This window comes from Zootoca vivipara, chromosome 3, assembly GCF_965207765.1.
Source record: "Zootoca vivipara chromosome 3, rZooViv2.hap1.1, whole genome shotgun sequence".
In the NCBI taxonomy this organism is placed as follows: domain Eukaryota; kingdom Metazoa; phylum Chordata; class Lepidosauria; order Squamata; family Lacertidae; genus Zootoca; species Zootoca vivipara.
In genome coordinates this window covers 16,982,110-17,004,806 of record NC_142586.1, presented here as the reverse complement: position 1 = coordinate 17,004,806, position 22,697 = coordinate 16,982,110, and the positions used below count along the sequence as shown (strand labels likewise).

Genomic DNA, 22,697 nt, shown 5'->3' with positions numbered 1-22,697 from the left:
AGAGCCCTGCAGTGGGGAATTTCCCCGTGGCTTCCTGAAACACGATCTCTCAGACAGCAGGAGCCGCTCTCCTCCTTTTCCTGATGAACTACATGGCATGAAAGAGAAGAAGGGGCATCTAGGTACGTGTTTGGGCTCAGACTCCGATGTTGTGGGAAGGCAAGCACAGTGAAACTATAGAATCTGGTTTAGGACACCATGTCAACTTTTCAGTGTCCTGAAAATTTCAGCTGTCTTCGTCAAGGCAAATGTCTGTTGCTCCACAAGTGAGCAATCTTTTTCTCTTGAGGACAACATACTCTCGGGGGGAATCTGTTGGGGTGGGGCAGACACATGCCAGAGGTGGGTGGGGGTCAAAGACAGTATTCTGAATTAATTGATCTGGGGTGCAGACCAGTTTGCTTCAGTTCCCACTATGGCTACCCCATATTAGAATTCCCTGGCCTATGCAAGAAGTCAGCCCAGACCACAGGTCGGCAAATTTTTTTAGCCGCGGGCTGGTCCACTGTTCTTCAGACCGTGTGGTGGGCTGGAAAAACGGCACTGGGGGGGGGAAGCTGGAAGAAGAGGTGGGGGGCAAGTAGTCCTCCTCCCCACTCCCCAGCCCCAGCCCCAGCCGCTGCACTTACCTTCCCAGGGGCTGCCACCGCCGCCACCACCACCGCCACCACTGCTTCTCATGGGTAGGCAGAGAGAGCTCGTCCACTCCGCTCTCTGGCCCACAGGAGCACCAGGGTGGCGGAGGGAAGATGAGCGGCGCGAAAGGGCTAGCTCCAGAGAGGGGCTGCTTAACCAGCTCAGCCCAGCCCCCTTCCTCCTCTAGGCAGGGCGAGGAGAAGCCAGGAGGAGGGAGGGAAGAGGCGCCGTCACAGTGTGTGTGAAGGAGAGAGGGGGAAATGGAATGGCGCAGCGGAAAAAATGGTGCAGCCCAATCGAACAGAATCCCCACGCCGATCCACAGACAGTCCACGGGGGGGGGGGGAGTGAGGGCTGAGGCATTGGGGACTTCGAAGCAGTGTTGATTAATTTCTTTCCCTCATTAATACAGGCCTCACTCAGAAACAAGTTTTTTCCTGGTGCAGCCTTGGTCCTGTTGATGGCTTTGAGTTGTGGACTCAGGTCTTTGCAGAGCAAACCTTCCTGTCTTGGCCATGCAGAGAGGTAGGTATGGGAGAAGCATGTGGCGCCATCTAAAGGCGAAGGCAGACAAGAGATTTCCAGAGCACTGCAAGCAAACGGAAAATGTGTCCTCCCTGTGTTCAGTCCAACAGTACTTTCTCCTTCCACGCTGGAGCTGTGGAAAAACGGGTTCCCCAAGGTTGCAGCACAAGCCAGCTGCAGAGAACACTGATTGGCTGCTGAGGGTCATGGCATTCGGAAATCTCCTCTCAATTCTCAGTTTTGCACTTTTTCTTTTGGGGGAAAATGTAGGATGGTTGTTGTTGTTTTTTGGGGGAGTTATTAATGGGGGGCAGATCTGACATACTTAATGGGGGGGCAGAACAGACATACTTCCAGTATTTTATTTTATTTTATTTTATTTTTATTTTAAAAGAAGGCTGCCTACCCGATACATAGAAAGAAAGGCAAGATTGATGGCTGAAGCAGGGTTTGCAGATATGTATGCCATTCAAACGGTGAAGCTGGGAAGAAACCGCATTCAGATCATGACTAATGGACCCACTGTGAGTTTTCTGTCGGGTAAGAGCTGTAATTCAATGGCAGAAGGCTTGGTTGGTAGAGCTTGAGACTCGTAATCTCAGGGTCATGCGTTTGAGCTCCATGTTGAGCCAAAGATTCCTGCATTGCAGGGGGTTGGACTAGATGACCCCCACGGTCCCTTCAACTCTATGATTTGATTATTCAACCTCCAGCATCACCAGATAAGTGATGGGAAAATCCCCTATCTGTTACCATGGGCAACCACTGCCATTCTGTGTAGACGATGTTGAAGTAGACGAACCAATGTTGTGATTTCTATGATATTTGAATTATGCCTGTCTGTACTCCCAAAGGGCCCTGATGGCAATCAATCATAACTCACGAGAGCAAAACAGGGGAAGTGTTTCCTAATGTTCTTCAAATTTCACGTTAGTATCCCAAGGTTAGAAGGTTAGCATTTTGCCAGATTGGATAACCTTGAGCAATATTTTGCATAGTGCAACCTCTCTGTGAGTTGTTAAAAAGAAACAGAGAGAACACCCTTTACTATGTCTGGGAACAACTTAAATCAGGTTTTCCCACAAGTGAACATACCTGCTTCTTACAGCTACCCTGTCACCTGGATAGGTATATTTAGAATGACAGAAAACCCCACAGTTTACTTGTGCATCATTCTGTTAGTGCATAGGAGTGTGTGTGATGCCAAGAGTCTTATTGACGGCACATTTTCAGCTCATTCTCATATGGTCACATTCTTTTTATACAATGCCACCTGTTTGAGTTAAAGATAATTCAGTGCCCCCCCTTTTTTACGGAAGACGGGGGTTTGGCAAGCAGACTGGAGTGTGCTTTCAAAAAACCCAGAGACAGATGCTTTGAGGCAGAGCTTATTTTAAAAAGTGCTAGTTTTTTTAAAACTTGATATAGCTCAGGACCTCGTTCAATTAAGAGTTGCAATATTTTGAAGAGCAAAAAAGAGGACACATTTGCTGACTTCTCCTTTTTAACTGTGGATCACCGTGACGGCTCTCATTTTACATACCCATGAAAAAGAGGACATGTCCTGGAAAAAGAGGACATATGTCACCTTTCCCCACATGAACCTGCCTGGACCCTGAGATCATCACCCAAGGCCCTTCTCCATGTGCCACCTGCAGAGGTCCAGAGGTTGTCATGGAAATAAGAAGCCTTTTCTGTAGTAGCTATTAATAATAATAATAATAATAATAATAATAATAATAATAATAATAATAATAATATATTTATTTATACCCCGCCCATCTGGCTGGGTTTCCCCAGCCACTCTGGGCGGCTTCCAACAGAAAAATAAAACACAGTAATCTATTAAACATTAAAAGCCTCCCTGAACAGGGCTGCCTTCAGATGTCTTCTAAAAGTCTGGTAGTTGGTTTCCTCTTTGACATCTGTTGGGAGGGCGTTCCACAGGGCAGGCGCCACCACTGAGAAGGCCCTCTGCCTAGTTCCCTGCAACTTGGCTTCTCGCAACGAGGAAACTGCCAGAAGGCCCTCGGTGCTGGACCTCAGTGTCCGGCCAGAATGATGGAGGTGGAGACGCTCCTTCAGGTATACTGGACCGAGGCCATTTAGGGCTTTAAAGGTCAGCACCAACACTTTGAATTGTGCTCGGAAACGTGAAATGTTCTTCCTTGAGAGGCCAGCTTTGTCACCATTTTTGTTATGGGGCGGGCGGACAGTGCTGGTGCCGGGTGCCGGGCACTGCTAATTTTCTAGAAGGTGCTGGAACTCACCCTGATCATCTCCCTCGTTCTCTTAGAACGACAATGGCGCCCACCTGAGAGGTGCCGGAACTGAGTTCCAGTGAGTTCCAGCTGCACAAAAGCCCTGGTTTGTGGGGAGGCCACCCTCGATTCCCTAACCTGAATGAGGCAAAACATGCAAATTATCTTAGGCTCCATCTTATCTTCTTGTATACTCTATGGAAAGGTTAGGTTGGTGGGGTCCTCTTCTGGGCTTAAGACCCTGGCAAATGTCAATACTCCTTTGGGAGGGATAGAAATTTAATGCTCACAGGAGTTAAATGATCTAGCTATTTTCCAGGAGTCATGCAGAGTGATGCAGTACTCGAAGCCCTGGTGATGAAATCAACTCTACACACAAGACTTTCAAGATGACTCTTTTACTTGCAGGATGGCAACTATTACAAGCAGTATCATAGAATCATAGAGTTGGAAGAGACCACAAGGGCCATCCAGTCCAACCCCCTGCCGAGCAGGAAACACCATCAAAGCATTCTTGACATATGCCTGTCAAGCCTCTGCTTAAAGACCTCCAAAGAAGGAGACTCCACCACACTCCTTGGTAGCAAATTCCACTGCCGAACAGCTCTTACTGTCAGGAAGTTCTTCCTAATGTTTAGGTGGAATCTTCTTTCTTGTAGTTTGAATCCATTGCTCCGTGTCCGCTTCTCTGGAGCAGCAGAAAACAACCTTTCTCCCTCCTCTATATGACATCCTTTTATAGATTTGAACATGGCTATCATATCACCCCTTAACCTTCTCTTCTCCAGGCTAAACATACCCAGCTCCCTAAGCCGTTCCTCATAAGGCATCATTTCCAGGCCTTTGACCATTTTGGTTGCCTTCTTCTGGACACGTTCCAGCTTGTTAGTATCCTTCTTGAACTGCGGTGCCCAGAACTGGACACAGTACTCCGGGTGAGGTCTGACCAGAGCAGAATACAGTGGTACTATTACTTCCCTTGATCTAGATGCTATACTCCTATTGATGCAGCCCAGAACTGCATTGGCTTTTTTAGCTGCTGCACCACACTGCTGACTCATGTCAAGTTTGTGGTCTACCAAGACTCCTAGATCCTTTTCACATCATACATGTATACTAAGTCCAATGCAATGTGTTTCACTCCCTTGAGCCCAAGAGAGGGTCTTCTTGCTTCCAGAACTCCTTCGTAACAGTGCATAAATTATCAGTCCATATCTTGCCTGTCCTCACAAACTCCTGCAGACACAGCATCTGCTTGAAGTTTCCACAGTCAGCAAAACAACGGCTTAGCAACCAGCCAACTTCCAACTGCCACCCTTCCTATCTATGACACACACACACTTTTAAAGGGATTTAACAAATTAGCAAGGCAATGATCCAGCATCTCTGTGACCTTAATTGGAGTCACAAGACTTGCATTCCCGTGACGTAGGTTTTCTTTTCCCGCAGTACAATTTATTATTGGTAAAATACATTTTCGAATAAATATAGCACCACTAGAAATATTAACGTTAAAACCCAGTCTGCTCACTGCATACTCCATCCACAAAGCCAACTTCGCCTGAGTTCACCGTTGCCATTTTCCTGGTGTAAACTCAGCTGGGTTACTGACGTCAAGGGTTGAAATCATTGGCAACTTAGACCGATGAGTTTTCTGAGCAGTCAGGTAGGCTCCCTGTCCTGAGCTCATCTGTGATGGCTGGTGGTCCTCTGCAGGTAATGTGAAGCAGGGTGTAGCAATCTGAGTGTTTGACTAGGACTGGAGGTTCAACCCACATCCTCAGACTTCAGCCTAATCAACACTCTCAGCCTAACCTACCTCATAGGGTGTCAGGGACTGGGCAGAGGAGGAATGGTGAAGACCGCCTCCCCAACCTGACCCAAGGAGGAGGAAGAGGAAGACAGTATAGATTCACAACAGGGGTTTGAGGGAGGTCGTAGCTCAGAGGCAGATGAGGGGGAAAGTTGGGAAATCATGGAAGAGTTAGAGCAGCAACTGGCTGACACGTCATTAGAAAGCATTCCAGACCCCCCATCTCCCAGAACCCGGTGAGCCTTAAAAGTAGGAGAGCAAAGAGCTCAAAGACAGAGGGCACATAGCAGCACCCATGGAGGAGGTGATGATGATGATGATGATGATGATGATGATGATGATGATGAATGAGGAAGTGGGAGAGACGGAGGAGGGTGGAGATTCACTTGGGACAACATCATTATCCAAGAGGCTGGGTTCTATAGCCTCTCTCTGTAAAGACTGAAATAAAAAAGGACTATTAAAAAAACTTTTCCTTGTCGTTATACTTTCCTGGGCAAGCAGCCGGGAGCTGCTGACAGGCTCCTGACATAGGGCTATTATGAAGATAACATGGGGCAAAAGGAGTTCATTGGAGGAAAGGGGATATAATATGTAATAAATAAATAATGGGACCTGTGGGTTGCAGTCAGAGCAGCAAGGGTTCACCCAAATCCTGGTCCCACCCAAGTTTGACACGTCCCATGGGTTAATTTTAGCACGTTGCTTAATGCCGAATGACTCATTTGGGTCACTTGGCTTAATGAATCATACAACTGCAGCAATGAGAATAGAATGAAAATATGAGTGGAGCAGCTGAAGAAAGAAAAATGCAAGTTGGAATCCTCAAGAGAGACTTTGAAGGGGGTGGCCATCGACAATTTCATTGATCCATGTGCTTGCTGTTGTAGGAGCTACTAAAGTTGTAAGCACCTACCCAACAGCTTCTGATAGTTTGGTAACAGGCAGGACTTTTTTTCAGCCAGAACTCGCTGGAACTCAGTTCCGGCACCTCTCAGGTGCAGGGGAGTAGCCAGGATCAAAATAAGGGGGCAAGGGGCGGGGCCAAGGGGTGGGGGAGGGGCCACAGTGGGGCAAGGAAAGCCATGGTCATTCAGGGGCGAGGGGGCGCCAGGATCAGCCCGAAATCGGGCTGCTCTGACCCCCTCCTCCCCCTCCGCAACCGGCAGGGGCGAGGGGGCACCAGGATCAGCCCGAAAATGGGCTGCTCCGACCCCCTCCGCGATCAGCAGGGGCGAGGGGGCGCCAGGATCAGCCCGAAATTGGGCTGCTCCAACCCCCTCCTCCCCCTCCGCGATCGGCAGGGGCGAAATCCGATCCCCTCCTCCCCCTCCGCGATCGGCGGGGCGGGTGGAGGGAAAGCTGGCTTTCCCTCCACCAGCTCCACAGCCAGCCAGGGAGAAGGGAGACGGCAGCGGGCGGCAGCGGGGCAGGCTGGCCAGCGGCCCTGCTTCTAGGGGGGGCAACTGCCCCCTCCTGCCCCCCTGCCTACGCCCATGCTCAGGTGGGTGGCCATTGCCATTCTAGGAGAATGAGGGAAGTGTTTGTGGTGACTTCTGGCACTTCTTTTCCTAGAAAAATAGCACTGGTAATGGGTAAAGGATCCTATGTGAACCAGACCATCGACATAGTGCAGGGATGGAGAGGCTAAAGTAAGAAATTTAAATTTCACCTTTGTATAGTGGGCTATCTTCTTGACGTATTTGCATACCCCTCTCTATCATCTATGCAGGCAGAAAGCCTCAGGGTGAAAAGCAGGGCCAGGGTGGAGTGTAGCTTTGAATCATCCCAAGAGCCAGCTAGAAAGACCTAGAGGGCCACATTTGGTCCCTGGGCTGAGGTTCCCTACCCTTCCCATAGTGCCTCTCTGCTCAGAGCCAACTCAAGTCATTTTGCTGCCTGAGGCAAATGACAAGGCAGCACCCACCCCCCAAAATTCAATGTATTGACATTTGCTGAATCTTCAACACCGGTGACAGGAAAGCGTGCTCTGCTGCACCTGAAGGCAGTAGACTAGTTTAGCCGGTGTTGGGCAATCTACATGATGCGTCCTCCTCAGACCTCCAACACCTTACTCTCCCTCACTCCCCTTCCACATTGGCTTCTGTATTTTCATTTGGGAGGGGGGGGGAGAAAGTCAACATTTGACAGCATCTGACAAGGTCCGAATACTGACTCTCCATAGCATTTGGTATATTTCACATTAACCTCAGTCCTCCCACAAATAATACTCTTCTGGAAAGATGAAAATCCCCAACCCTCCAAGCACTGGATGCAAATTTCAAAGTTTGGAAAGCGTGCAAAATTTCGTTCTGGATTTGGCAAATGATTTGGCAGGTAAGCTCCTGCAACTCTGTCCGTCCAGTCTTTGATTCAAGAAACATCAGGGCAACCCTCAGATTGCCCTCCTTTCTAGCTCAAATAAATAGTACGTTAGGCCTCTCGGGCTTAAGATATTCAGTAGCGCTAAGATTTTAATGAGACAAAGGGCTTTTGTTGAAAAGACAGGTTGGACTCGCTGCTCTTTCACTTCTTTCCCTGGTAAGAAAACATTGCTGGGACTAGGGAAGATATGTCAGCGGGTGCTCACTCGTCTCGACAGGTTTTCCTGGCTGTTGAGCTATTATGTGCTCAGGCTGAATTTCAACCTCTGCACAACTGGAAAATTTAGCCATGGGATAATTCCTCACAAACAAATTACAGGGCCTGAATTGGTTCCCATCAAAAAAAGAAAGGAGGAGCGGAGACTCGTCAATGGAAAACATTGTTAACCTTTTTTTTAAAAAAAAGAATCGTGATGGGAAATACAACATCCATCCTCACAGTATATCTAAGAGATGAAGGGCTTTGACTTTTTTACAGCATCCCTCTGAGGTAGGGAAGCATGCTTGTTCCCTTTTATATGGGATAAGCGGGAATTTCAGGCAGTGAGCCTAGATTCAAGAGAGAGAACAGACACGTGTCAGACTTTGCTGGGTAATTTAGGACCATAACAAGAGGAAGAAACCCTTGGTAGCTCCTGGGAAGTTTTCTAGTTAAAATGTGTAGGCGTAACTAATGGCAGGCGGTGTGGAAGATGGAAACGGTCCACTGCACCATCCCCAAAATTACATGACACATAATCATTTCACCATTACCACCATCTGCCCCATCGGGCCATCTATGTGAGGACTACTGGGATAGCTCAGTCTTTAAAGCATGACACTTCTAGTCTCAGGGTCGTGGGTTTGAGACCCAAAGATTCCTGAATTGCAGGAGCAGATGATCCTTATGGTCTCTTCGAACTGTACAATTCTATCATTCCCCACAAAGTCCATGTTAACTATTCTGCAGGGGGATCAGGGCCCACTGGGTGGGGTGCACGCTGGGCTTTGTCCAGGGGTCAGATGTGCCCAATATATTGAAGTGCTACGCAGTGACGGAACTTCTATTGTGGAAGGCTGCATTCCTGTGCATGTTCACTTGGAAACAAGTCTCACAGCATTTGGTGACAGGTAGGTAGCCGTGTTGGTCTGAGTTGAAGCAAAATATAAAAATTCCTTCAGTAGCACCTTAAAGACCAACTAAGTTCTTATTTTGGTATGAGCTTTCGTGTGCATGCACACTTCTTCAGATACACAGATACACTGAAACAGAAGTAACCAGACCCTTATGTATATTCAGAGGGTGGTGGGGGTGGGTGGGAATGGGTGATGGGCTGATAGGAGTGGTAAACCTGTTGATGGCTGTTAACGACTGCTGATGACTGCAATAGGTCCTGCGGGGGGAAAGCAAGGGCTGAGGCGCTAAAGAAAGCTTGATCATGCATAATGAGATAAGAATCCTATGTCTTTGTTCATCCCAGGTGGCTCCATGGTTTTAAGCTTGGTAATGAGTTCCAATTCAGCAACTTCCCTTTCCAGTCTGTTTCTGAAATTTTTCTGTAATAAAATAGCTGCTTTGAGATCTTGTATAGAATGTCCTGGGAGATTGAAGTGGTCTCCTACTGGTTTCTCTGTCTTGTGGTTCCTGATGTCAGATTTATGTCCATTTATCATTTGGCGTAGGGTTTGGCCTGTTTGTCCAATATAGAGAGCTGAAGGGCACTGTTGGCATTTGATGGCATACACAGTGTTAGAAGATGAGCAATTAAATAGTCCTGAGATGGTATGTTGGATGTTGTTGGGGCCAGTAATGGTGTTTTCCGGGTGTATGTGGCAGCAAAGTTGGCATCTGGGTTAATAAACACCCGATGGCCGCCGGGCATGCATAGAAGCGACTTCCAGTGCCGCTCTGCCTGATTTCCGGTGCCCACACATGGGAAGAGCGGCCCCGGAAGTTGCTCCTACGCAACTTCTGGTGCCGCGCCTCTGCTGATCCCGCATTTTTCAGCGGGAGACTTGGCAGGTATAAAGTAGATAAATAGGTACCACTGTGGCAGGAAAGTAAACGGCTTTTCTGTGTGCTCTGGTTTCCATCACAGTGTCCCATTGTACCAGGAGTGGTGCATGACCCGGAAACAGGGTTTCACAGCATTAATACCCCAAGAGTGCTTTGTTTTGTCCACAGCCACAGACTTGGATTTAAACAGAAATCAAACATTGCTCTGACTCTCTCCAGCTTCCCAGTCTGAAGCTTTTTCTTTTAGCTTCTAGCTCACATCACTCAATTCTCTGTTCTCAACTCTGCCTTTGTCCTGAGGGAGGGGCCCCCATCCATTTGCCATCTCTCATCCAGTCCCTTCCTTTGTTCCCGTAATGGCCCATCACCCAGGCTATCGCCTCACCTGGCTATTCCAAGAACATAGAAGTTGCCTTATACTAGGTCAGTCCATTAGTTCATCTAGCTCAGCATTGTCTACCTTGACTGGCAGTGGTTCTCCTAGGGTTTCGGACAGGGGGTCTCTCCCAGCCCCACCAGGAGTTGGAAGGAATTGATAACTTTGAGCTCTGCATGCAAAAATATGTGTTCTGTTATTAGTCAATGATCACAACTAGTGATGGACAAATCTGTAAATCTGAAAGCCGTCTAACCCACCTTACAGATGACCTATTCATTGTGCATCCTGATTCGCATGTGCACAGTTTATGCAGAGTTTAAATCAGATGAGCCTATACTGACCATTTGTTCTGGGTTTTTTTGCTGGGATGTTACAAGACCATGAATATTTCTCCTGCTTTCCTTCTGGTAGGCTGTTGGGGTGTTTATATATCTTCCTGTTAATCATTCCTTCCTTCCATCTGTTTCAGTACCTTTCCTCATCACTTTCAAAACCGTGAAAAGTTCCGTTGTTGTTTTTAAAGGGGGTTTGATCTGCTGGAGAACCGGGGGAGGGGGGTTTAATCCACTTTAGTTGTGTAAACTTCCAAGTTCCAGTGTGTGTTTTCATTCATCCTACAAAATAGTGAGAGTTTGGGTACACTTCAAGTGAATGTCCACCAGCTCTGCATCTTGTAGCCAGGCACTCCATCAGTTAATTATTCATCGAATTAAATCATAGCAGAGTGAATGTAAATAAGGATAAAAAATGCAAGCTTTGAGATATACTGATATGGAAAGTAACAGCAATGATATTAATCTGGATTGCAACTTATTTTAATGGCTGCATCTTCAAGGCACAGAGCTCTCCCTAGTGATAAGTACTACAATGGCCAGCTTTCTCTCACGCATGGAGTTGCTCCACCTGAAACAGTTGTTAAGGGAGCTGATCCAATGCCTCTTGCAGCAGCCATCAATTTGTACATGTTGATTGGCTCGCCCCCTTAGAAATTTTTGAGGATCTTTGATCACCAAAGAGCCTTGGGTGGCATTCAACTAAGTTTTACTCAAAGTGGTCCCTTTGAAATTAACAAGCATGATTAAGTTCAGCTCATCAATTTCCATAGGTCTACTCTGAGTATAACTTAATTGAGTGCCACCCTTCTGCACATTTGAGTACTCCTTGACTTCTGAACAAGAATCTAGCATAGTGCCTGGATAGCTCAGTTGGTTAGAGGATAGCTCACTTGTTAACAGCAAGGTTGCAGGTTCGAACCCCATATGGGACAACTGCATATTCCTGCATTGGAGTGGGTTGGACTAGATGATCCCCAGGCTCCCTTCCAGCTCTACAATTCTATGATTCTGTGATTTGTGTTCAGGTTTGCCAAATAACTGACCCAAATCTTCCTCCGGGTTTCTTCAAACCTTTGCCACAGACACAGGGTTAAAAGAGGGGGGGCCCTATGGCTCTTTCCTTCCTTGTCACTTGCCCAACAGGCCACCACAAAACCACTTGCTCATGAGAAAGCCCATGACCTCCTGAGTAGCATTTTAGCATTTGCAGCATTTTCCAGGCACTGCCTTTGCCTCCGCCTTCCCCAGACAAGCAGCAGCATGCCAACCATCAATGATGCTATCCTGCCACATTTCAGTGGGGCGGGGGGAGGCAAGATAAATGGGCCTCGGCTTATCAGGGTTTGGCTTATTTCTGCATCTGTATAACTGGAGCACACCGTGGACAGTAATTGCTGGAGGTGTAATGCATAAACATCACTCACAGAATGGAAACCACAACCAAGGTGGCATTGGCATGGCTTCTAGATCAGGCACTGGAGCATGAGTTATGTTTATCCCACTGTAGGTTAACAGCCAAAATGAGGCTTAGAAAAAGAGTCTCCTAGGGCAAAACGAATCCAAAGCGATTTATCACCACTGTGGTTTCCACCACAGCCCTCTGGTTCTCCCCAGTAGACAGTTCTCCCAAATGTTGGACTCATATATTTTTTTCACTTCGTAACTATGTGCATCAGAGCAAGAATTTCTGCTTGCCATAAGGAATGGTGTCCACTCTCTTCCTCCATGTGCTGGTTTTTTTGGGGGGGGGGGAGTTTTCCCAGCCCTCCAGAGTGGATCTGGAGGAGGCATGGAGAAGTGAGGAGTGGGGGAGAGCTCCATTCCACTAGTGGGAAAAGTTGAACTGGCTTCCTCTAGCACCTCAGGTTAATTGAGTCTGGCCATGGCGTGTACACAGCCTAGGAGAACATTGGGAATTGGTTATAAGTATTTTGACATGTGTGTGTAAGTGTATACTGTGTTTTCTTTCAGGCTTCCTCTATCGATAAGAACATGCGGGCAACGTCAGCGGATGGAGCCAGCTGCCTCAATACAGCTGATGCTGCTTCCCTGAAAGGTAAATCTGCAGTCCTTTGTGTTTTATCTCAAAGTTTACCTTTACACAAACAATGCTGAGCATGGGAACACAAAGAGCAAAGAGGAGGTGTAGAATGGAGAAAGGAAAGTAATTTCTGGTGCCTTGAGTTGGGAGAGGCCGCTCAACGAAAGTTGGCACAAGTCACAGAGCCCAAGGGCTGTGAAACTGCAGAGGTGGAGCCATATCCCTTCCAGACTGAGCACAAGAGTCATGGAACGAAATGAGCACCTTATGTGGAAGAAAAGCAATGCTACACATTTGGGGGGGGGGCGGGGTGAGCGATCTTTCACAGCTGTATGGAATGTGCATGTATTGTGGACTTCAAAATGGAGCATGGAGGTCCTAGAGGGAAAATGCAGTCGTCTTCTTCTTCTTCTTCTTCTTCTTCGGCGATCACTCGTAGCCAAGTAAGATTGTCTTCCATAAACATGATTTTAACAATGGGTCCGTAAGTGACTGTGGAGGCCAATTCTGGATCCACACGTCCTTCCCCAGTGGGGACATTGGTTTCCAGGTGGGAGTTGATCACGGTGTGGATTTGCCAAGCGTGCCTTCCTCTTAAGCACATTTCTCCCTTGCGTCCTGAGATCGAGTTTCTTCAAAGCCCATGACACCTTTGGTAAAGGCTGTTCTCCAATTGGAGCGCTGGCAGACCAGTGTTTCCCAGTTGTCAGTGTTTATACTACATTTTTAAAGATTTGCCTTGAGGCAGTAGCCATTTTGCATTCAGGTGTCCCTATTTTCCAGGGACAGTCCCGGATTCACAGAGTCTTTCCCGGTTTCGACCCCAGAATGTCCCACTTTTCCTTAGGACGTTCCTATTTTCATTGCAGAAATGTTGGAGGGTTTGGAATTATGTGACCCACCTGGGGCTAAGGAGATAAGACATCTGAAGGCAACCCTGTATAGTTTTTATTATGTTTTATATATGTTGGATGCCGCCCAGAGTATCCGAGGCCACCCAGTCAGATGGGTGTGGTATAAATAATAAAATTGTTGTTGTTGTTGAATAGGATTGACCCTATTTTCATCGGAGAAATGCTGGAGGGTATGTGGCTGGGGCCCATTTGGACTGGTGGGGTGGAAGCCAGGGAGGCCAACAGTAGGTGGATCCAGAGCCCAGGTGCGCCAGGTTCCACCCAACATTGTGGACGCCTGGCGTGTGCGTGTGACCAGGGCCAGCATGTCCATTAAGGCGAACTAGGCAGCTGCCTAGGGCGCCAAAATGGAGGGGCGCCGGCCAGCCTGCCTGCCTGCCGCCCGCCGCCCCCCGGTGCTCCCCGGTGCCTCCGGAGAGCGGCCCGAAGCCGCTCAACAGCTGACAGGCGCAGTGGAGGCAGCCCCAGGCTTGCGCTCCCCGTGCGAAGCTCCAGAGGCGCGCAGGGAGCGCGAGCCTGGGGCCACCGAGCCGAGCCTCTCAGCTGTTTTATTATTATTATTATTATTATTATTATTATTATTATTATTATTATTATTTTCTACTTTTTTCTATTTTCTATTTTTTTCTATTTTCTATTTCTATTTCTATTTTATTTTTTATTCCACTTTTATTTTTTCTAAAAATGGTCGACAACTCTGGGAAATGGGGAGGGGGTGCCAGAAGGTGATCTTGCCTAGGGCACAAAAAACCCTACAACTGGCCCTGCATGTTAGCCAATCTTTTCTGAGTCATAAACCTTGCATGCACTTATTTGTGCAGTCATATCACATGTCGTTGCCTCAGTGGAAGGGCCCAGCCACCCAAGGCCTCCTGGAGATGGTGCCTATTCTAGAGCCAATGACAGGAAGAGGCAACTAATTCAAATGTTGCCGCTGTCTTCCTCCCTGTTGAGCTTGATACGGGCAACATTGAGACTTGTGGAAGAGGAAACTGACCAGCACTGCTACCCCTTGGATCAGCTGCAAGTATGAAGACGAGGGTTGGCTGAGGGCAGTCTGAGGTTGATATGAACTAATGGAGCAGCTTCCACAGTTCAGGTTTAGCCTACTGCAGAAAAAAGGGGGTCCATTGCAGCAGAGGTGATGACAGTGGATCAGTAGGGGGTGTTACATTTTTCAACTTTCAAATTCCAAAGCTCAGGGGTGCTAAAAAGTTGTAACATGATTTGGGAATTCGAAAAATATTTTTGTTAAATTAATATGATTTAGCTTTGCTTGGTACGTAAAATGTGTGTAGAATTGCATAGAAATCATTAAAAAGGATATCTATTATTATTATTATTATTATTATTATTATTATTATTATTATCATTATTATTTAGCATTACCTGACATTACTTAGCTAAATTGCCACTCCAACCCCCCCCCTTGCTTCAAAGCTGCTATTAGAATTGAGAAGTGCTCTGGGGAAAACAACAAGTCCTAGCTTCGTACGCACCTCTCAATATTCCCCACTTCTCTGTCTCATGGCCTTCATATATAATGCATTGACTTTGTTTCCATTTTCCTTTCATATTACGAAAGTTATGAGCTGTGTAGGGAGTCACCGGCGTGTGTCAATAAATTGCACGGCCATCTTGTATAACTTAAATAAGTAAGACACAGCAGCAAGGTGTTTGCTATGGAACAGTTTAATCAGCATTTTCCATAAAGAGTAGCATTATGTATATCTGTGGCTAGGCCGCCAGCTTGCCGTCCTTGGGTGGATGCATGGCAGGGCATGATGCAAAACCCTTCCATGGGCAAGACCAGATAATCCTCAGCCTTTGTGATGGGGTGGAATGGCAATAGGCATAAATAAATGCATCATTATTCTAGTGGGAGAGGTATTTACTTAGGCTAGACATTCAAAGCCATTACTGGATACAGAGGAATAAAGCGAGAGATGCAAATGTAATTAACATGTGGGTTACTCTATCGTCTTATGACCATGCGCAGGGAAAGCACATAATTGCACCAGTACAAATAAGTGCAGGCAAGGTTTATGACTCAGAAGGGATTGGCTAACATACGGGAGCATGATGCGTCTTTGAGTATTGCAAAACGGCCTGAATTTTGCAAGCGAATTTTCAAAGCCCATTTGTTGAATTTTGTTTGCATCAGGGTGGAGGAAACACAGTGGTGATGTATTCACTGTAAGCTACCTATAGGAGTTTTCACTGTGGTTTAAAACACAACAGTATGATCTTTGTGATAAACAGTTGGCTTCAGATATTTTGCATGCTTACGATGGCAAGGTTGCATGAAGAAAATGGCTCGGACGATTCTTAAAACAGCTTTCAAGTTCTCTGGACTGTTGCTGTCGTAACCGCCCAACCCCAAGGGTTGAGTCACACATCTCTTGATATCTCACCCTGCAATGTCTCATTTTGGACTAGTCTATACATGCAGCAGAATAAGAGGAGAGTGAGATGGTAGAATGGAGTTCACCACTTTAGACTGGGGGGGGGAGTGTACTATTTTTTTAATGCTCTCCTGCCTGGAGGTAAAAAACATCAGTGCAAGCAGAAAACTAGTAAAGCAAGGAATGAGCTTAACTGGAAACTTCCCCCCTGGTGTGTCAGCGTACTTGTTGTTGTTGTTTTTCTTGTAGGGATTTTCTTTTTTACTAGGACTTAGTTGTTGTTGTTGTTTAGTCGTTTAGTCGTGTCCGACTCTTCGTGACCCCATGGACCATAGCACGCCAGGCACTCCTGTCTTGCACTGCCTCCCGCAGTTTGGTCAAACTCATGTTCGTAGCTTCGAGGACACTGTCCAACCATCTCATCCTCTGTCGTCCCCTTCTCCTAGTGCCCTCAATCTTTCCCAACATCAGGGTCTTTTCCAGGGAGTCTTCTCTTCTCATGAGGTGGCCAAAGTATTGGAGCCTCAGCTTCACGATCTGTCCTTCCAGTGAGCACTCAAGGCTGATTTCCTTCAGAATGGATAGGTTTGATCTTCTTGCAGTCCATGGGACTCTCAAGAGTCTCCTCCAGCACCAGAATTCAAAAGCATCAATTCTTCGGCGATCAGCCTTCTTTATGGTCCAGCTCTCACTTCCATACATCACTACTGGGAAAACCATAGCTTTAACTATACGGACCTTTGTCGGCAAGGTGATGTCTCTGCTTCACCTCTGCAAGGACTTTACTGAAATACAATTTCTGCCCATTTTTTTTCCCTAATTTGAGATACCAAGATGAGCATCCAAAATGGGGAGCTAGATTTCAGGAGGGCAAAAAAAAAGGTGCCACAATTTTTTGGCTTGGATTGGCTCCAAAAGTTGCTTACAATTAACATGCACTTTTAAAATGCAATAATAAAAGGATTGTGTTGGAAAATCTATTGGTTCGTAGCACCTGGGGACATAGCCCATTCCCAGGCTCTTCCCTCCAGAGGGAAAGGCAGAGAAGACGTTGCAAGTGGACTTGCTGATGGGAAGAATACCAGGTCGCAGAAGCAGCCCCTCTGCTCATTTGCAGGATCTCTTGGCTATTTCATAAATACAAATTATGTATGTGATGATGTTGATGATGATGGGAGCGGCTGCCGAGACCACATAACACCGGTCCTAAGAGATCTGCATTGGCTCCCAGTACATTTCCGAGCACAATTCAAAGTGTTGGTGCTGACCTTTAAAGCCCTAAAGGGCCTCGGTTTTATATACCTGAAGGAGCGTCTCCACCCCCATTTCTCAGCCCGGACACTGAGATCCAGTACCGAGGGCCTTCTGGCGGCTCCCTCACTGCGAGAAGCAAAGCTACAGGGAACCAGGCAGAGGGCCTTCTCGGTAGTGGCACCCGCCCTGTGGAACGCCCTCCCATCGGAGGTCAAGGAGATAAACAACTACCTGACATTTAGAAAACGCCTAAAGGCAGCCCTGTTTAGGGAAGTTTTTAATCTGTGGTATTTTAATGTATTTTTGCATTCGTTGGAAGCTGCCCAGAGTGGCGGGGGAAACCCAGCCAGATGGACGGGGTATAAATAATAAATAATATAACAATAATAATAATATTTACTGAATTTCTTGGTTGTATTATCTTGCCCATGGCAACCCAAAGCAACATACAACCAATGACCAACTTAGATGTATGATGTCTCCCTGACTTGATGTACAAGGGCAATGGCATGCAAAAAAGCAACAGAAGGAAAGAAAGCTAGAGCACAATCGAGACAGCATGGGGGAATGGCTTTGTGTAAACTGTGGTTTTTGTGGCACTGCTGATTTTGTGGTTTTGCCCTCCTGTTTCAGTCTTTCAGTCTCTCTCTCTCTCTTTCTTTCTCTCTCTCTCTCTCTGTGTGTTTCTTTACTTATTTATTGTTATGATTTTCTTTACATATTTGCAATCTGCTCTGATGACCTTCTCAAGTAGACAATGCAGAGGAGAAGTAATTTTATTCTTTATGTATGTAGATACATACATATATGACTGAGGTGGGGGACCTGATTGGGCCAGTAAGGTCTTACTTTGTTAGATGGGCAAGGCTGCCCACCTGTCAATCACCTGATGTCACACTGATGTCAGGCATTTGTTGTTGGGACTTCAAAGCACCATTCAGGGCTCATGAAGAGTGCAGAATGGTGCCTCAAAGGGCCATTGGTCAGCAAGCTTGAAGACACCACCAATCAGCTGATGGGCCGTGGCTTCATTCTGCAGCCAATGCAGCTGCATCTCTGCCTGTCACATCGTATGTGGCATCAGATGTGGGCAAGGTTTAGGGGAAACAGCTCCGCAGACCAAACTGGAACCCGTGCTGGGTTCTGACCCATGGGCAGAGGTTCCCCAAAACTGTATGTATATGTGTATGTGCATGTTATCAATACTCATATCTAGATCTTTATCAAGCACTTTGTCACAGTGTATGACTGCAAGCACAATCCAATAATAAGCTGCAAGATCCCTGCCCAATACCTATCTCTCTCTGCCTGAAGATGCAGGATTCATAACCCAGGAGGCGATGAATCATCTTCTCTAAGCATTTAGTGAACAGTCACATTTTCAAATTATTACTTCAACCTGAAACCTGAAGGGAAATCAAAATAAATATGTCAATAATAATAATAATAATAATAATAATAATAATAATAATAATAAAAAATTATTTATACCCCACCCATCTGGCTGGGTTCCCCCAGCCACTCTGGGCGGCTTCCAACAAAATATTAAAATACAGAAATCCATCAAAAATTAAAAACTTCCCTAAACAGGGCTGCCATGAGATGCCTTTTAAAGGTCTGGTAATTGTTGTTCTCTTTGATTTCTGGTGGGAGGGCATTCCACAGGGTGGGTGCCACTACCGAGAAGGCCCTCTGCCTGGTTCCCTGTAACTTGGCTTCTTGTAGCAAGGGAACTGGCAGAAGGCCCTTGGCGCTGGACCTTAGTGTCTGGGCAGAATGATGGGGGTGGAGACGCTCCTTCAGGTATACTGGACCAAGGCCGTTTAGGGCTTTAAAGGTCAGCACCAATACTTTGAATTCTGCTTGGAAATGTACTGGGAGCCAATGTAGGTCTTTCAGGACCGGTGTTATATGGTCTCGGTGGCCGCTCCCAGTCACCAATGACTTGCATTGCATGACCCCTGGATCCCTTGTTGCCTTCTTCCCAAAGCTCAGAAAGCTTCTGCCTGGCTTAGGGAGGGAGGGAGGAATGAATGGGTTTCTACACATTCTATTTTGTTGCTTCAGTCTAGCAAATTTTATTTTGATGAGCAGAGGAGCTTCCATTCACTTGAAGATATGGGACAACTCCTTCCAGGGAAGTAAACAGGGAAGCCTGCAGACACAGAACCTCCATGCTTACCTGCTGTATATATAAAATTAGCTAAAAACCTCACAGAATTCTAGCTCCGTGAGAGAACATGTCAGGAGGAAGGTCCTTGCCCCAGTCTTGGTATGTGCAGGAGCTGAAGATGAGGAAAAGTTCATGCCCACCATCCCATCTGCACAAAAGATAAAAATTAGAGGCTTGAAATGTATGTGACAGGCAGCTGACCTTACAAGTTTCTGGACAAGTTAATTTTGTTTGAGGTTTTGGGCTGGGGTTCAGTGATGTATGGGATGCTAATCACTAACTATGGCAAGTACATGGTCTCTACCAATTGGTTGTATATGATGAATCTGAACAGAAAAAATGTGTGGTTTTTTTGTTTTGTTTTAAACCATTTAAGTTATTGTTATTCCTTGTTATAAAATTCAGAGATATGTGTTCAACTTTGCATGGAGAACAAAAAAAAACCCGGCTTGATAGCAATGTGTGACTGAAAAATGTTCCTTCAGAGAAGCTACTGAGACAACCAAGGAAGGAATGGTAGTGATATGAAATGAGGCAAATAGTGATGGTTTAGCATGGATGTTTAAAAATGTAGCATCTCTTACACTAACATGTCATATATTGAGAGTAGTTCATAGGACTGATACATCAGAGAAATATGTCTGGATGGAAAAACTCCCCTGTAGTTTAGAAAATAAATTTATTCCCACACAGAGGGAGTGGATTTCGACTAAGCCCCATTGACTCCAACACATACATGGACACGGGCAGAATGCTCCTCCTTGGTAATTATGGCCCCCAGTCATGGCATAGTTTGCTTATTTTCTCCTACACTTTTATTTCATGGCTGAGAACTGTGGTATCCCATCCTTGCACTTAATCATTTCTAGCTGATGAAGATACTGCTGGAATGATACTGCTGGAATGCTTAGCCTCTTTAAAAGGCTGTAAAAACATTTAATCCATGTTATCTCTGTAAATGCTCAAATATTTTTGTTGCCATCGCTGAAAGGAAAGTTAACTGCACGTACACCAAATTCCTGTCAAGGTCTGTCCTGCTCTATGAGCCACCAGATTACGTGGAGCACAGGGACCCATCTTGACCCATTAGCTCCTATTCTGCCTCTGTCCAGCGGCATGTGGTTATTGGACTAGAGCAGTGATGGCCAAACGTGGCCCTCCAGCTGTTTTGGGGCTACAATTCCCATCATCCCTGACAACTGATCCTTTTAGCTAGGGATGATGGGAGTTGTAGTCCCAAAACAGCTGCAGGGCCCAAGTTTGGCCATCACTGGACCAGAGGGACTAGGCTAACCCACTAAATGTTCCCCTGGTTGCCTCCTTAAGTACTGAAGTGTACTTAACCTGAAGCGAACTTTCCCATTGAAAGTAATGGAAAGTGGATTAATCCGTTCCAGACAGGTCCGCAGAGTACTTAAACTGAAAATACTCAAACCGAGGCGTACTTAAACCGAGGTATGACTGTACTGTATATTTTTACTTAAGTTCTTTTGTTCTTTCAGTCTGGAATCATTCATGCTCATCCTCAGCATGCTAGAATAAATCTCGATCTCTTCAAGACCCTGCCATCCACAAGGGTGGTTGCTTAATACCTGGTTGAAATCCTTCCCCTTGATTGAGTTAGTCACATCTTTTCATCCCTGCACCTGGCCCAGGTGAATGAAGAAGGAAGTCCCACTTCCCTCTGAAGTAGGTATGGCTGAGAGATAAGTCACTGTCCCAAAACCACCCACTGAACTTCATGGCTGAGTAGCAGGGGCAGATTTTGGCAATAGGGCACCCTGAGTGAAGACAAAATTTAGCGCCTTTCACGAGAATAAGAATTACTGTTTTGTGCCTCCTCGGCTCAAGGTCCTTGGGCGGGGGGAACCATTCCCACTACCCTAAATGTGGCGCTGCTGACTGGCGATATGAATTTGGGGCCTTCCCAGCCCTCTTCTAGCATTCTAACCACCAATTATTTATTGAACCATCCAGGTGCAGGGCAGGTTTAAGAAAAATTTACAGCAAAGTATAAATTGCATTCAGATCACACAATAAAACAACAAAACAGCCAATGACAAAGTAATGAAACAGCAGCACAGGATACTGTCTTCTTTTGTATTTATTCCACTGATTTTTGTGAAATACTGGCAGAGGTGTGTGTGTGAGAGAGGGGTGTGTGTGTGTGTTATGCTTGCATAAAATTCCCCTGCCCTCCACTCCAAATTTCTTTGCTCCATTAGCAAGCAATCCTGTGGATATTGTCAGGGTCTGAAAGAAAGCCACTTCACATCTGTATATTTCCAGACGAACAGTGCCATGTTTAAAGTTTGATTCCTTTCTTTTCAGACTCTGCCATCTGCTGTTGAAATGGCGAAAACACACTGAACCTGCAATTCATCTCAACAAATTGAACTCTTCGCTTCTACAACTATGTTATCCACTAAGATCAGATGAGACTGGCATCAGCGTTATCTTGGTAGTGGCAGTAGTCCATTTTTTTTGAATAATTTTGCCCATAATCTGGGCCACATTTTATTGCAAAACAATTCTGTATTTCCCAAGAAAACCTTTAATTTTTTTTTTAAAAAAGAGACAATCCCATATTTCCATAAATATTTTACCTGCCATTCAGTTTGCTCAAATTTACAAGGCAGGACATTACAGCCAAGGGTTGTAGAACTTGAAGTCTCTCCCCACCCCCATTGTTATAGTTTATAGTCCTTGTTCACAGAAATCAAACGTAGAATGATCAAAGCAGAGTCTGCAAGAATGGCTAAGTGGTATGAAATACTTCGCAGTAGAAAGATGCCACAGTCTCAAATACAGTCTATGCATCTTAGACCATGGGTAGACAAACCAAGGCCTGGGCCCGGATCCGGCCCAATTGCCTTCTGGATTCAACCCGTGGACGGTCCAGGAATCGCTGCGCAGATTGGCGTGGGGATTCTGATCACTCGGGCTGCGCCATTCCCCACCTCCCTCTCACACACCGTGGCAGCACCTCCTCCCTCCCTCCTCCTGGCTTCTCCCCGCCCTGTCTAGAGGAGGAAGGGGGCTGGGCTTTGTTGAGCCTTGGTTTGCTGAGCGCCATTTTAAGCAACCCCTCTCTGGAGCCAGCCCTTTCGCGCCACTCATCGTCCCTCCGCAGCCACCGCTGCCAGCCCCTGTCACTCGCAGGGCACATGTTAGCAGCCACTGGGGCTTGTCCGGTGCTGTGGAGAAGGGAAAGGAGAGTCGGTGGGGGGATTTCCCCCAAAAAAATATAGTCTGCCCCCCCCATGGTCTGAGGGACAGTGGACCGGCCCCCTGTGGGAAAAGTTTGCTGATACATAGTTAGACAATACATATTTATAAACATAATGGAGAACAATGGCTTTATTAAAGAATGAGAGGTATTGGGGGAAGGACGCAAGAGAGGTATGGGAGACTTGGGTTTCACCGGCTTGTTTCCACCTCCTTGTTTTGCATACTCACACAGTTTTCAGCTAAACTTTTTTTTAAATGAAATCATCAAACACAAAACCTCTTTTTTTCTTTCTCATATAAACCACATTACCTGCCCATCAGTAAAGAAAGCATACTGGGGAATTCAAATG

At 46.3% G+C, this 22,697-nt stretch overlaps 1 long non-coding RNA gene across 2 annotated transcripts; it reads left to right on the top strand.

The window, feature by feature from the left end:
- The first annotated feature begins 1,375 nt into the window (after positions 1-1,375).
- Positions 1,376-21,560, top strand: LOC132591827 (uncharacterized). Of its 2 annotated transcripts, XR_009557241.2 has the most exons (3): positions 1,376-1,701; positions 12,301-12,385; positions 21,448-21,560. It is a non-coding gene; the product is annotated as an uncharacterized LOC132591827 (long non-coding RNA). The 2 variants fall into 2 exon arrangements; XR_015949366.1 differs by lacking the exons at positions 1,376-1,701; positions 12,301-12,385 and adding an exon at positions 12,420-12,813.
- Positions 21,561-22,697: the final 1,137 nt, after the last annotated feature.